The sequence below is a fragment of the Perissodus microlepis genome, chromosome 8 (assembly GCF_051167445.1).
Source record: "Perissodus microlepis isolate ML-2025 ecotype Zambia chromosome 8, ASM5116744v1, whole genome shotgun sequence".
Classification (NCBI taxonomy): Eukaryota; Metazoa; Chordata; class Actinopteri; order Cichliformes; family Cichlidae; genus Perissodus; species Perissodus microlepis.
In genome coordinates this window covers 28240084-28256942 of record NC_140468.1, presented here as the reverse complement: position 1 = coordinate 28256942, position 16859 = coordinate 28240084, and the positions used below count along the sequence as shown (strand labels likewise).

General features: G+C 41.7%; 1 pseudogene across 1 annotated transcript in view; it reads right to left on the bottom strand.

The window, feature by feature from the left end:
- Positions 1 to 43: 43 nt before the first annotated feature.
- The window catches only part of LOC146382153 (rab3 GTPase-activating protein catalytic subunit-like), a 43825-nt pseudogene continuing 27009 nt past the window's right edge, over positions 44 to 16859 (bottom strand). The window contains exons 19-25 of the transcript XR_014801210.1: positions 15339 to 15565; positions 14499 to 14595; positions 8832 to 8935; positions 7893 to 8008; positions 7493 to 7595; positions 4604 to 4627; positions 44 to 1384 (exon numbers count right to left, since the gene is read on the bottom strand). The product of XR_014801210.1 is annotated as a rab3 GTPase-activating protein catalytic subunit-like (transcript). The remainder of the gene's footprint in view (positions 1385 to 4603; positions 4628 to 7492; positions 7596 to 7892; positions 8009 to 8831; positions 8936 to 14498; positions 14596 to 15338; positions 15566 to 16859) is intronic.

Below are 16859 nucleotides of genomic sequence, written 5' to 3'. Positions count from 1 at the left end.
CTGTGGTAACGTGTCGCTGATAAAACACTGAGTCATTTTCAAATTATTCACTTTAGTTCAATTCAGCTTTATTGTTTTACAGTGCCAACAACAGCAGTCGCCATCAGCTCTACAATATTACAGAGAACATTCCCCAAATCAAAAATCCTGCGTGTGCGCTGCAGCTGTGGGTGGAAGGACTCACGTTAGCCTTCAACAGGAGGCGGCGTGTGGGGTGGTCAGCGGGACGAGGGAGGAAACAAGACGACAGTGAACGAACTGTAAAGCACCGACTGCTGCTCTAGTAACAAATCAAATGAACACTGAAAGCAAATCAGAAAACGCCCTGTCGTTAAAAGTGTCTGTATTATGGGATGGATACACCCTTAACAAAACAAAGAAAATATTACAAAACCAATTTTCCCCTCATGCTGTCGGCCGCGCCGACGGCCTCGTGGAACCAGCTCGATTTAAAACATCACAGTCAGCTGTAAAGTGTCGTTTCAGTTTTTATACAACGTCAAAGAGCTTCATGTTTGAACAATCAGGTTATGAACAGGCATAAGAACTGCACGGTCTGGTTCTGGTTGGATGCAAACAAACAGCTGTGTGTTAATCCAGCAGCAGCAGCAGGACATGCTGGAGGATGGAGCTCAGCTGAAACGACCCATGAAGTCCTCACCGACTCTCATGTTTACCATCAGGACCAATCCCTGCAACTGAAATATAATCTACTAAATATCAGAGTTGAGAAGGTTGTGTTAGCGTGTGGTGAGTGCAGGATGGGGAACTCCATCCTAACGACAAATTTAATTTCCTTAAAAAGGCATCAAGAGAAGCTTTGAAGGTAAAATGAAGGTTTTAGTGTGAAACTGTTTTATCACAGCTGCAGGAAGCTGCAGATTTATGAATACACAGAAGGATTTAGTTTCACATATTTCCAGACAAAGCCATGAATGCTTCTTAATCAATGCCAGTAATATACTGCTTCCTGCTTTTAAGCTTGGGCGAGCCGTAGATGCTGAAATATTGCACCGTTCTTACAAATAAAGCAAACAAATGAAGAAGTGTATTTCTATGATCTTACTCCATGGCCACGTTCATACATGTGAAAGTCTCCATCCTGTGTCCTTCACTTATCTTTATTCAAGGTGTGAATTGTTCACAGGACTTAAAAGAAGGACGTGTCTGTGGAAAAGGCTCCGGCCAACCTAAACTCCTCCCTCATCAGGACACAGAAGAGCCGCTGAGGCAGCGCCTTGGAGTACGCTGCTGGTCGCGGCACACAGGTGCGCAACAAGATCTCCCGGCCTGCTGGAGGAGGGAAGTCTGGTACTCTGCCGCTTCCCCCAGTTTGCTTCTTGTCAGATCCCAAGTCCTCATCGATGGGCGCCAGAAGGGCAGCCTAAAAGGGCAAAGGTCAAATGTTAGCAAACAGCAACCGATTCTGAAGAAATGTGCTGTGTGAGGTCGACACGTGGATATTCAGAAGTACTGTTACCGAGTCTCCCACAGAGACCTGATCCAGACTACAGCTCACAAACACAGCTCCTCTACTAACACCTCACTGCAGCTGCACGCTGCTGATCCTGTCTGTGATTAGAAATGATTTCAATAAAGTAAAACAGAGGCTCGTTTTCTATGAGCGTAAACAGGGATCTCTTTTTCAGTCTCAGTGTAACAAACATGTTTACTGAATAAGTCTTTCAGTAAACATGTTTTTGTTAATTCAGTAAAATCTGCAAAGATGATTTGTACTGTTGGCAGCAACAAACAGAGACAACAGAGTGTGGGACAGACAGGAAGTCAGGACACGTCTATGTGCTTCACAGTGGGACTAGAACATGAACATTTCTACACACACCACAGGCAGCAACTGTGCAAACCTCCACGTCACCAAAAACACCCTGCAGGTCCCATCAGAGCAACGGCAGAGAAAACAGATGAAACGTCTGTTAGAGAGAAAAACGCTTCGCTGCTTTCTTACCTGTATGACACCAAAAGGGTTTGTTTTTTTAATAATAAAGGCTTCATGTTTTACAGTTAAAGGTAAAGCTCATGCAAACATGCAGGCTTATTTGTCTGATCAATGCAAAAGTTCAAACATGTCTCTTTTAAGCCTCATTATCAGCTGAGATCATAGTAAAGACACAGACAGGATCCTGATCCATCTGTTCTTTATATAATTACTGTTTTTACTGTAATGTAGAATATCATGGACATAATACACAGACTGCAGCCTAAATACTGCTAAAAACAGCCCTTTTTATTTTTAAGGTTTTACGTATTAACCTTTTATTATAAAAGTCACCTGATCCTTAGCAGGTGTGTATACAGAAATACACCAGGTCATTATTTAAGCAAAGCGAAGCCAAACTGCTCCTGTGTGACAGATGAAGTCCGCCTTTAAACAGCATTTAGATGCTGCTAATGAAACTCGATTAGTGGCAGCACTGGTCTGTGGGCTGGGGACACTGGTGACACCAGTACAGCGCGCACTTTTCACAGCGCCACCATGTGGATCAAACTGTATTCTGGGTCAAACCTGATGTTTTATCATTTACACTGAACAAAAATATAAACGCAACACTTTTGTTTTTGCTCCTGTTTTCCATGAGCTGAACTCAAAGATATGAAACATTTTCTACAAACACAAAAGACCCGACACTCGCAAGCAATGTTCCCTCTAAGCTGTGCGCGTGCACAATTGCGCACTGCTGGCACGGTCTCTGCACAGAAAATCTGCGTTGCGCACAAAAAAACAAACAAAAACAAAATCACCTGAATTGAAATTAAAATGAAAACTTTAGCAATTCTGTTCTGCAGTGTTAGTCAGTGAGTGACTGGCTGCTCCCGTATGGGATTAGAACGATGCCACCTTATCCCATAGTCCAGCCAATCACGCGATTCACATTCGTATATACGCAGCTAATCAACGTGGTTGACTGACAGCGTCCTTATGTGCCGACACCGGTGTTTTAGCAAAGCGGCTGATGTGGACTGATGTGTGAGTTAATGACGACGTGTACAACCATTGGAGATGTGAGCAGGACAGACGGAACAACTGACGGGAAAAGTGTGGACGTTATACCAGTTTTTAAATTGTGTTGATCGGCCACGTAAAACCAGAGTTATGATAAAATATCTGCAATGTTTGGTTTTCTTCCTGAATACTGTCGTTGTTTATATTTACTGCGGGAAGAAACGGTAAAAACTGCGTTTTATAAGGAAAACACTCGAAAGCCTGTGAGCAAAAACACAACCAAAACAAACCCCAGCCTTTCCTATTGGTGGAAAAATGCACCATGTCGACCAATCAAAACATGGCATTTAGTTGTTTAGGTAGGGGGAAGTTTTAGGAGTGACGGCGTGTTTGAGATGCGATTGCCAAGTTTAGCACAAATCTTGTGTAGTTAGTGTGTAGTTAGTGTGTAGTGTAGTCAATAGTGTTGTTGTGTGTGTCAGAACAATGAGGCGACTGCTGAATGTTACAGGTGTTACAGCACTGATACATCTGCTGCTGTCAGGCCTGCAGGTATCAGGCTGTTGTTCTCCTTCATCTCATAGTGGACAGAAATTATTTTTTGGAGTGGCACAAATAATTTGTGTGGCATCAGATTTGATGCAGAACAGCTGATTGTTCTGTAAATAGTTTGAAATGTTTATTTAAAAAACACCTTGGCTGCATTTTTAGGTAAACAGCTGCAAAAAACTTTGTTGTTTGCATAACTCAGTTACTTTTTTGAAGAAGTAACTATATAATTAACTGCCCAACATTGGTCTTTATTTACTGTACTTGCAGACAGAGTTACAGACTCTCTCCCAGACGACAGACTCATAATACAAGTCAGAGTTTTATTTAAAGAAAGTTGTGTTTTCAAAATTGAAGTTCAAGTTATTTTTCCTTCCAATAGTGTTAACATACTGCACAGGTCATGAACAAGATTGTTTTAATTTCCATTGTAAGTGGGCTAAAGCAGTTAATTAAAAGTCGTCTAACATAAATGTAAATGCTGTAATTTGATTATTTTAATAAACATGTAACTTGGATGCTGGCGTGACCACAGTGCACACGTCTGCTGTTGCTCACAGTGGTCCAAGGGACGCTCAGGGAGTTTGTGTGTTCGCTCAGACACATGAAACATTACAGGGAACATTGCTCGCAAACACTGTTCACAAATCTGTCTAAATGTGTGTTAGTGAGAACTTCTCGTTAGCTGAGATGATCCATCCCACCTCACAGGTGTGGCATGTCAAGGTGCTGATTAGACAGCATGAATATTGCACAGGTGTGTCTGAGACTGCCCACAATAAAAGGCCACTCTGAAATATGCCGTACATGTGTAGCACAATGACACACATGTCGCAAAACCAGTCAGGATCCGGTTCAGCTCATGGAAACAAAAGTGTTGTGTTTATATTTGTGTTCAGTGTAACAAATACTGAGACGTGTAATAATGTCGTGTGTTGTTCATCTGAGGACGCTGCAAAGAACCAGATTATTTTTATTATCCTGTTTGTCTGTGAACCTTTAGAGAGGATGTACCTTATAATGACTGAGTGTGTTTATCGCACTATGTTAAATGTAACTGTGAGCGACACGAGGCTTACTGCTCATGGTTACCTCATCAGTGGTGAAGTCAGCCAGCTTGATGCAAGAAACAGGAAGAACAAAAGGATGAAAGAGCAACACACAGATGAAAAACAAAAACAGACTTTCTAACCGACAGAGCTGAAATCTGAACATGTCACCAGCTGCAGGAGGCAACGCTCTGAACCACGTCGTTCCTCATGCATTAACAGATGGAGCTTGTGCTGCCTATAGTCTCTTGACATACAATGGTTGGATTCTCCTATGATACTGTATCAGCTGAGCCTCAAATTCTTATGATCTCGAGCTTCTTCAGTCTCAGTGAATCCTTAGTTGGCTCAGATGCATCATCTGGTGTTTGAGTGTAACAAGGTGGTTGTAACACAAAAGGAGTGTAAACAGGTGAGTGTGGTTTGTAGTGTAAACTAAAGCAGCGTTTAACCAACCACATCTCCATCGCTCCACAGCTGCTGAGGGAGCTACAACCCTCATTCAGCCTTTCACAGACATACGGCAATGAACTGTATGAACAATAAACTTTATTCATACACACAAATCCCTTTAAGGTTGTGTCAGCGAGGGCAAACGTGCCACATCAAATACATGGAGCTACAAGCTGTGGTGACCCACTGTCAGTAAGGGAGCTTTATTACACACACACAGCATCACAACAACAGTTACCTCAAGCTGCTTCTATGTTATAAGGCAAAGACCCTGCAGTTACACAGGGAAACATTAGGTGACCGTCTGTGAGCCACAGTGGGAACCAAAGCCTCTAACAAACATCCATCGATAGATGAGGGGCAGACGGACTGAATGCAGAGAGGTCTACTAACACATGTTGAGTGAAGAAGAAACACCCAGTGCATTATGGGGAACTTAGACCTATAACTTAGACCTGTGCGCCTTAGCATATGCTACTTCCGGCGCATAGCGCTTAGTTTCCGGTGTGATATTCGCTCCTTGTTCACGGTCGGGTTTTTCAACCAAATGGACGAATCAAGTGGCGATTTACATTTCTCGAGATGTCGAATGTATCTGTAGATGATGTTGATCGACTTGTCGATATTTTTTCCCCCCGCGCCTCAGAGAGAGACAGGATTCAAATTTTATACTTCTCAGTATTTGTATACAGCGCTCCCTCGTTTATCGCGGGAGTTACGTTCTAAAAATAACCTGCGATTGGTGAAATCTGAAGTAGCCAACTTTATTTTTTACAATTATTATAGATGTTTTAAGGTAAAACCCCTCACTACACGCTTTATACACTCAGACAGACATGAACATTTTCACACGTTTCTCTCTTGTTTAAACTCTCAAAGTTCAAACCTTCGTAGACAAATAAGTCCAGTATTACAGACACCAAAGATCAAACCGTGTTTTCAGGTCCAGCACATGAGAACAGAGCAGCTGAGAGATAATTCAACATCAATGAATCATTAATGAATCAATGAATCAGCAATTCTGTACTGTACAGGAGAGACGGCACGGAGGAGATCAACAATAGTCTGCAGCCAATCAGGACGCAGAACACAAAGCGCTGTGCGCAAAAAAAAAAAAAAAAAAAAAAAAAAAAAAAAAAAGCATGCAAACTTGCACAAAAAAAATCTGCGAAACAGCGAGGCCGCGTTATAGCGAGGGACCGCTGTAATTTTGAAGGTACGTCACAACATACCCTTCGTAAATACTCATGCATAGAGACCCTTACCACGGTTTGTTGACATGCTGTGCAGGTGTGTACTTGACTAGCAGGGAAACCTTTGACTATTGTTCACCTGTAGTTTGAATGCTGAACATCTGCCTGTTTAAATCATAAGAACTGTCACTATACAGAGATGTGCTTCTGATTCTGTAATGCAGTTCTGCTTGTGTCGAGTGATGTAAACCACCAATCGATCTGCACGCTTCAAACGTCAAAACTGATCATTAGATTTTTTTTATGACACAGCAGTGGTGAGTGTTCCCACCTTCTGCTCTTTGTAACTTAACGCGATCTTTCTGTTTTCATATTTTGGACATGATTTTGGAGTCCATCTTTGCAGCAGCAATTGACCGCAAAGTAAAGCTACCGGAAATGTACAACCCTGCATCCGATCTTAAAACAGGAAGTTAGCATTTTCTCGTGCACAGGGTCTATTGCAGACTAATTAAGGTTCCTGATCCAGCCCTAACTATGTGCTTTATCAAAGAGGAAAGTTTTGTCTGTCTCCTGAATCCAAACTCGAAGCTGGTTCCACAGAAGAGGGGCCTGAAAACTGAAGGCTCTGCCTCCCATTCTACTTTTAAATACTCTAGGAACAACAAGTAGGCCTGCAGTGTGAGAGCGAAGTGCTCTAATAGGGTGATATGGTACTACAAGGTCATTAAGATAAGATGGGGCCTGATTATTTAAGACCTTGAATGTGAGGAGCAGGATTTTGGATTCATGTTCCAGTCGATGCATCAGAGTCAATCTGGGATCCAGTGTGGAGCACATGGACACTTTTAAGGCTTAAAGAACAAACCGATGATTCGATTAGATACTCTGCTCCATCTCTGGAGTCACGACCACCAAAGCTTTGTTTCTGCTAACACTGTAAACATATACAAATGCACATTAATAGTTGTTACTGCAGAAAGAGAAAAAGAAGCGTCAAAGACAGGAAGGAGATCTGCTCCACTGTGGAGAGAGCTGCACAACTTTGTTCCTGCAGAATTGTCACACAGTCAAACTGATAATTCTTCATTTTTCATTGATAGTTAAACAGACTGGTTCTTATAGCTCTGAACGTGCTTCACCACTTATTCACTTATATTGAATAAGTGGTTGACTGGTGTGTGTGTGTACCTCTAAAGATGTCTCTATAGATGACAAATACATGACTGTATACATGAAACTGACAGCAAGACGTGGGAAGGACACGGAGGCAGAGTGAGAGTTACCCTCTGAGCACTGATGAAGAGTCTGTGGATTATACTGCCAGCCAGGCCCTGGCCTGCTCCTGTCACTACCACCTCTGGTTCCTCCAGCAGGGAGCTCACAAACCTAGAGACAACACACAATGTGGAAAATGTTACAATATTCCCACAAAACAAAACACTTAAATAAGAACATGTAAAACCTGAAGACACCAAAACTATAAAATAAGACCAACAACATGAGCGAGAAAGAAACGTGTGAACTGACTGTGATCCTTCAGACGCCGTCTTTGTGAAACGTTAACAGATTCATCGTGACAACCTGTTACTGACAAACTATCTATCGTGACGGTGAAGACGGTTACATGTTACCAACAGCACAAACAAAGCTGTCAGTGAGCGCAGCTCAAACTCTGCGACTCACTTCTTCAGTTCATCAGCAGCCTCTCCGCTGTCGTCCTCAGGAATGGAGAACTTGGCCTTGAGCGAGCGAGCTTGAGTGATGACTGTCTCCATGCTCAGCAGCTGGTTAATGAAATCCTGCACACAGGACAAGAACAACTGTCTGCTCAATCCTGACAGCATGAGACCCCAAGACTGTCACATTTATACACATACGTGGTTTTTCCTACGTTATGGGCTGAGTCTCGGGGTGTAAAAGGCGTGTTTGGAGTCACAGTGGATACATGGCATACTTAAATGTACTTTGAGAAAGCCAAGAATACTTTTACACAACAAGACTGTCCAATCAAGCAAAACTAACATGGTGGGGTTTAGCTGTGCAGCTGTACAGTGTTATTCAAAGAAAAGGGGCTGTATGGATACTGAGTGCTAGTGAGAAGAACATTTTTATATGTGAAGAAGTGATGATTGTTCTCAGACTTTAGGACAGTATTAAAGCAGGTGTTTAATGCACCTAACGTGTGATCAAACTCAATAATAACAATCTCAGTCTCTGTTTTCGATCACTGATAAACACATCCGATATCAGCAGAGTATAAAAGCTTTGAGCCCAGGTGGGAACAGCCGAAGGAATTACCTAGGTTTAGAAAAAAAGTTAGCCATCACTGAGGAAGCACTGGAGTTTGTTACTCCAGCTCCCACTACAATCCCACTGCACCACACCCCTGTTTTCATGGTTCAACCATCAATGGTCATAATAATTATCAGCCAAGTTCTCAGCCATGGTGCACACTGTCCAGTCTACGTACACCTCATGTACAGCACATACTCAACTACAACAAAAACACAGTTAACAATCAATCAATAATTTATTTAAAAACAAAACTTTTTTGGGTGAATCTAATGATACTTTCTTTTAAACTGAATTATTTGTGGAAAGTCCGGTCGAGTTTTCACTGACCTCTAACTTCTTGTAGTCCTGGTTGGGGGACTGCAGGAGCTTGCTCGCTTGAACTGTAGCTTGCTGAATGGTTTTTTGCACTGATGGAATATCTTCAGCAGACTCTGAAAGAGAAGAAATGACAGTGTTTCCAGGGTGACAGAAAGCTGTGATTAAAAGAAAGACCTGCCACGTTTGTAACCTCAATTACTGTTAACATGAGAAAAAGCCTAAAATCGAGTAAACCTGCAAACTATTATCTTACTAATACAGATCCTTTTGAAATAAACAAAACCTTCACAACATTTTATAATAATCTTTACAGAGATTAAAACATATCCACAAAGTCTTGATTGATTATTATTGGAGTTAATTATTCCAGCTATTTCAGAGGATCACAGAACACATCTGCAAATAGAAACTAAGCCTTTTGTCCAGGAATATATATGGGCTCAAAATGTGGTCATAAATATTTTGTACTTGTAAAAAAGATTTGTATGTGTAAAAAAGATTTGTGTGTGTGTAAAAAAGATTTGTATGTGTAAAAAAGATTTGTGTGTGCGTAAAAAGAATTTGTGTGTGTAAAAAAGATTTGTGTGTGCGTAAAAAGAATTTGTGTGTGTAAAAAAGATTTGTATGTGTAAAAAAGATTTGTGTGTGCGTAAAAAAGATTTGTGTGTGTAAAAAAGATTTGTGTGTGCGTAAAAAGAATTTGTGTGTATAAAAAAGATTTGTATGTGTAAAAAAGATTTGTGTGTGCGTAAAAAGAATTTGTATGTGTAAAAAAGATTTGTGTGTGTAAAAAAGATTTGTATGTGTAAAAAAGATTTGTGTGTGCGTAAAAAAGATTTGTGTGTGCGTAAAAAAGATTTGTATGTGTAAAAAGAATTTGTGTGTGTAAAAAAGATTTGTATGTGTAAAAAAGATTTGTGTGTGTAAAAAAGATTTGTGTGTGCGTAAAAAAGATTTGTGTGTGTAAAAAAGATTTGTATGTGTAAAAAAGATTTGTGTGTGCGTAAAAAAGATTTGTATGTGTAAAAAAGATTTGTATGTGTAAAAAAGATTTGTGTGTGCGTAAAAAAGATTTGTGTGTGGACTTAGCCCAAAAAAAACCCTGCAAGTTACAAGTACGAATTTTGACCCTATTTTTCTTCCTTTCATCTGATTGGTCAATGTCATGTCAATCACAAATGTAACAATCCAATCAGAGAACAGATGGGTTTGGCTTTCGGAGGGGCGCTTTTTTTGAACTGCAGGTCCTTGAAGGGTAATACAGTTTGAAGCTGGAGGATCTCTATATAAATATCCGATAGCAGCTAGGTTCCCTAACTTTCAGCAGCTGTTGAAAGGATAAAGTTGTGCTATATCAGTGGTTAGAAATACCATTATTACTTTAGGATTAGTTTAACACAAAGTCAGGGCTGACCCGGGACCATTGCTGTGAGTCACAGTGCGCAGCATAAAAGTCCTTTCACATCGGACGCAGGATGTGCTGCTAATGCTAACTGCTAACTAAAAGCAAAGGATCCAGAATTTGTTGCGCTGGCTGCTGGGCTCTTTGGGGTTTTGCAGCAGCTCTACCTGTACTAGATGCACCTGCTCCTTGTCTTTTCTATCTCTGACTTTATGTCCTCTACAAGAGTTTGTTTTTTTGCTGGTTCTTCAAATGTTCAATAAAAACATGTATGCTAATTCATAACGAAGAAAGCTTTGTAATGAAGACTGTCATTTCCAAAACACTGCCCGCCCCCACCCCGCGGTCCGCAGCGCTGTTGAAAAGGCTGTGGAAGTCCCTATATTAAACACGTAGACCTGTGACACAAAAATCACCAAACTCGGACGACCACAGACTGTTTTCCTTCGTGGTGATGAAGGAAAACGCTGGGTTGGCATGTAAAAGGGCATTTATTCCCTTCAAAGACCTGCAGTTCAAAAAAAGCGCCCCTCCGACAGCCAAACCCATCTGTTCTCTGATTGGATTGTTACATTTGTGATTGACATGACATTGACCAATCAGATGAAAGGAAGAAAAATAGGGTCAAAATTCGTACTTGTAACTTGCAGGGTTTTTTTTGGGCTAAGTCCACACACAAATCTTTTTTACGCACACACAAATCTTTTTTACACATACAAATCTTTTTTACGCACACACAAATTCTTTTTACACATACAAATCTTTTTTACAAGTACAAAATATTTATGACCACATTTTGAACCCATAAATATACCCACGTGTGCTTTGGCACAAGGAAAAACTCCCTTTAAACAGGAAGAAGCCTTCAGCAGAGCCAGGCTCAGGGAGGGGCGGGGCCATCTACAATAACCGAGTACAATAACCTCAGTTTGATCTGAATTAAGAAGCAGAAAGTTAGCGGCCATCCAGGTCTTTATGTCTTTAAGACATTCCTGCAGTTTAACTCATTGGTGTGTGTTATCTGGCTTTATGGACAGATAGAGCTGGGTGTCATCTGCATAGCAGTGTAAATGTATGCTATGTCTTCTAATGATGCTGCCTAAGGGAAGCATGTATAATGTAAACAGAATTGGTCCTAGCACTGAACCCTGTGGAACTCCATAATTAGGGCTGCCATGATTAGTCGACTAGTCACGATTACGTCGACTATCAAAATCGTCGACGACTGATTTAATAGTCGACACGTCGTTTGAAGCTTTGTAAGATCCCAAAAGACGCAGGAATTAGTAGGATTTAAGAGTGTAATAACGGACTGAAACAGAAGATGGCAGCACTGCATGTACAAGGATGCCAGCTGCCGTTAAACGCCGAAGAAGAAGAAACTGTGTCCCAGAATTCATAGCGCGGCCCTGCTCAGTTTCCAACAATGGCGGCAGCTAGTTAGTTTTAATGTTAACTCTTATTATTCTTTCTGGGCCACAAAATAAACGTTTAACATATTTTCAGACGAGAATGTAGCTGTGTAAACCTCAAATATCTGCTCAGTTTATCAAGACACCACATATTTTCAAAAGCACTCCGACGTTTTCAGAGACGTCTGTTACCCACTAGCTCGTTAGCTAGCCGGGGGCAAGGCTCACTAGAGCGTTTTCAAACCCACCGCCGTCTTTCGCTACTCAGGTTAAACATGATATATAAGTCACTTAGATAACTTAAAAATGTTATTGTTTGGCATTTTTCAGTATTTTATTTGTTCCTGAGTAAATCGGTTTCGGCTGAGATTAAAGTTATAGTTTTTACACAGCTGAATAAACGTTAAGCAGACAACTGATTATCAGAAGTGTGAAATGCTCGAGAATATACTCCGGTGTCCTGTTATATTTTAGATAGCAAGGAGCAGACGGCTGAGTTTATTAAACTCCACCGAAACAATCTGCAAACTTCATTAAAATTTAATAAACTATCATGTCTTTATTTTTAGTTAGCACATACTTTAAACACTTAAAGCTGTAAGCTAATGATAGTTATATAAGAGCAGATGCTGCTGGTGCAATAAGCTGTATGTTTTACGTTCAATGGATGATGATCTGATTAGTCGACTAATCGCAAAAATAATCGGTGACTAGTCGACTATCAAAATAATCGTTTGTGGCAGCTCTATCCATAATTAACCTCAGTGTGTGAAGAGGACTCTCCATTTACATGCACAAACTGGAGTCTATTAGATAGATATGATACAAACCTTCACACATTCACGTGTTATCAGCACGGAGCGTCTCTGTCAACCTCTGGAAGTAAAGCTTTTAGTAAGTGTCATAAGATCAAAATACATTTTTTAAAGAAGTGAAACGAGGATATTATTGTTGTGTCCAAGCTATGTTTTGTATTTTGTAGTCCAGACTTAATCAGAATTAATTTGCATACAACCTGGATATGCACCAAAGCATTTCTGACCTGCTGAAACATTCTGGGATATTACAGAATAAATGAAAACTAGCTTTCTGGTTTAATTAGAGAAAAGGTCTGAGTATCACAGCAGGACGTTAGCTGATTGAGGTTTCTCCAAAGTACTAGAAAACTCTCCTCAGTGATGTCCTTACTAGTGTCTCTCATTGGCTGTCTCTAGACTCAGAACTGGTCTTAGCAGTATACCGTCAACTTAGAGACCATCCAGAAACTAAGACCTGTTATAATTATACGTGAACTCTCATTAGCTAAATTAATGGTTGCACTGCAGGTGTCAGGGAACAACAGCAACACGACTGAAAGATCTTTAGCTTCTTCTAAAAACCAAATCAAATTACGCCCTGCTCCAGATGTGACAGTCTGAAGACGAAATCTAGACTTTTCTGTATCCTGGAATAATTATCAATTTATTGTGTGTAGAATAAAATAAAGAGTGGGTTTTATCTGATTTCTGATCATTACTGGAGAAAACTTGACTGAAAGAACTTCATGTTGGGGAAACTTTCCAGGCTCCTTTCACAGTGAGGGTTGGGTAGCTAGTTAGAGTAAACAAACTAAATCACATTTACCTGCATTTTAACACCAGGGTCATGTTCTACCCATCATGCCTACGCAGCCCTGAAAATATCACGTGTCCATCTCTGATACTTATAAGAGCTCAAAACTGGCCCAAACCCTGATGGAGTCCAAGGGCCTGCAGTGCAGAACACATCTTGAGCCCAAATCTTGGGGGGCTCAGGATTTGGGCTTTTTCTGCAGCTCATGGGCTGCATTCACTGAACCGACCACAAACTCATCTGTGCACCAAAGTACACAGTGAGACGTCCTTTACCCTCACATCACTGGACACTTCCAGGTTCTGGGTTCCAGTCACTCTATACCAGTGGTGCCCAAATCTTTTTGCATCACAGCTGTGATACAGAACGGCTGTGTGGGCGGAGCCTGTTTCGTTTCAGTGCCGAAAAAAAGGGGTTGTATTTTGATGTAATGACTGTGTCGATGCAATCAGTCATTACATCACTCAGCTCAGGACTGAGCTGTGTAGACGCCAGCGTGTATCATACAGTGCGTCCACTTGCAGCCCTCCTCGTTTCCCAGCCGTCGCGCCCCCGTCTGCACATCCCCACACAGTCCTCACGTTTCACAGTCAGTGATTGTAAAGAGTTCCTCTGCAGTGGCTCTGCCAGGAGCCTGTCTGCAGAGAAGTCATTCCTTTGTCACTATCAGTGGCTTCATCCACCTGCAGAGGAAAGCAGCTACCATGCACCTTATCATTAAGCACTCGATAGGCAACTTTACAGGAGCAGAGCACAGACGCAGTTTTAGCAGAGACACTGTTGAGCACGACAGTTTAGAAGTGTGTGTCTGAAAAAGCCCTCTGACTTGTCTTTGTGCTCTGGATGTTTGGCGTCTTAGCTTGTTAAGCTTTAAACTGTCACAAACTTGCACTTTAAGACAGACACGCTGCGGCCTCTCCTCATCACCCACCGCTGCGCAGGTATGCTTCCTCTTATCTTCTTTGGTTTGGAAACATATTTGGTGATGCTTCATCCTCTGCTTTGTGTTTGTGTGCGAGCCCCGTCAAAAGCCTGTGCATTATGCTGGCAGCGTCCAAGATTTCTACTTTTTTATTCATGCAGCTTCTGGTTTTTTTCTCGGGTTGCATTTCATTTTTTTAGTACTTATTTTAATATCTTTAGTTTTTTGTATTTCGGTCTGACTGTAATTTACCTGCTGTGGGCTCAGAGTTATTTTCCCTGATTTTATTTCATATAAACGTGTTTTTCAACCAAACGGTGAGGACTTACCTTCTTCCTTCAACTTCAGAATAGTTGCATGAAGTATACAGGGCAGGAGGTGACGGGCCAGGTCTGCAGGTTTCTGCATCGCCATGTAGTGCAGAACCTAAAGACAAACCCCCAAAACGTTTAGTTTGCCTGGCTTCTGTTTTCCTTTTGCTCTTTCAGATCAACAGAATATTTTTGCACAGCCAACAGGCTGCCTCTGAAGAAGACTCCAGATAAACGGTGACCTTTCTCTATGATGGTTATTCACAGAGGGACCAGTCATACCCAGATCTTTAAATCTGTCATAAGACTATCAGTGAGCATTATTTTTAACTTTCTCTTTTTGGATAAACAATGTCTTTAAAAGACAGGCAACATTTTCAGTGATGGTGCAAACTGGAGCTCCGAGCTCTGCTTTCATATGTGCAGGAAGAACATGCAAACGCTTGGCAGGGACCTGCCCGGGTCCAAATCCAGGACCCTCTTTGGGTGAGGAAACAACTAACCCAGTTACTGTTTGTCCCTTTCCCATAAAGCCGACCGGATCATTAATAGAAGCTGGTTTAAAGTTGTTCTTCATTTAACACCATCACACCACAGAGAGCTGCTGTGTGTCAGTTAAACATCGTGTGTGACAGCATCAGATCCTTTTTCATCAACATGTGAAAATGCTTCAACATGTCTGTGAGCACAGATCTGTGTTAAACTGACTTCTCCAACAGACATGAGCCAAAACGGTCCCATGGCAGAAGCTGATCCTGAAAATCAGCAGAAACATTCATGAAAACACTTTGTGATCCACTTAGTAAACACGTTTGGCTTAAAACACGCATGTGGCAAAACGAACGACCTGCTTCAGACCTTCTCGGCCTCCTTGGTGTCATCAAAAAGTCTTTTTGGCGTCGTGCAGGTGTGACCCTGGCAGTCTCCCAAGCCTCCACCCACATGTTGCCTGGGATCTTCATCCTGGGACTGAGTGTCCCCGTCACCATCGTGTTGCCCTTCTCATCGACCACTTCCTCTTCTACGTAATCCCGAGGTGAATACCAGCGCACAAAATCCTCCAGGACACAGCCGGGGTTGGCTGCCTGTGGACAGAGACACAAACTCGTACTTTAAATGAAGTAATGTGTAAATATATTCACTGACACCTCATACTGGCACTGACGACTCTAACAGGGCCCACTCACGACACCACAGCATTCATGGACCCAAGCACACCAGGCTGTCACTGAACATAAAATGTCATTTAGGCATCAAAACGATTTCCTTCTGTTCAGGACTGGAAGTAAATACGTGTGATCTGGCAACAAATGTTTTACTTTTTTGTGTAAATCTGAAAATCTATGAATAACAAATCAATTGTATTTTAGTATTAAAACCAGTTCAGACTGAATAAAGAGCTCGTCCACACTGGATCAGAAACATAGAGACATGGTGGGAATAACCAACACTGTAGATTTAGGGCAGCTGCAGCTGTGTGCTGGTCATTATCACTGCATTACTGCCTCAGATCTGCAGGTCTCTGCAAAGACAAGGTTCAAATAACCTCTGAAGATGATTTATAAAACTGCAATGAGCTGTTTGAAAACTGACGACCACGTGATCGTCTGGTGATCAGAGGTTTCTGCACTCACGTAGCTTCTCCCAGCATGACTGCATCCATCATGCCACACGTGTCAGTGACAGAGTCACAGCTTTCCACAGCGTAGGCTGATCAACAGTCCTCTTATTTCACACTAGTTTACTTGTAAAAGCCTACATGACATTTTTTATTAATTCATTAATATCCCATTCATTAACTGCACAGAGAAGACGTCGTTTTCTTTAAGCTAACAGTATTATTAAAGTTCTTCATGACTGGGCCCAGTGTCCTCTTTATGGTCACCCTACCACAGCGGTACCCTCTGTGACTACTGTGTGTGTGTGTGTGTGACTGCACAGTTATGTTCACTGCAGGCAGTTCACACACACACACACACAAAACATCCTGAACAGTAAAACTAGCAGACATGTAGCAACTCCAGGGCACACTGACGCTAATGTGTGTATAAGAATTTCTTTTATTTATGTATTATTCATATTATGTTATTGTATAATGCCTTGGTGCCACTGGATTTTAGCAAGTCTCACACTCATGCAGTTAGACAGATGGTGGGAGTCTAGTAAGGAAGTTGGGGGAAGCAGAACTCCACAGGAAGAATCTTTTGTCTCTTCGAGGACTCTGGGAGGTAGCAAGGGAGTGTGAACCTTAAGGTGTGAAACAGCTGTGCACTGCCTTTTGTTCCTGAAGAAGGTTTTTAACTGAGAGCCATGCTAGGCTCAGGGAGACTCTGCTGACCGTCTGCCCCGCGGTCATGCAGGCTCTCCACCAAGCTTGGT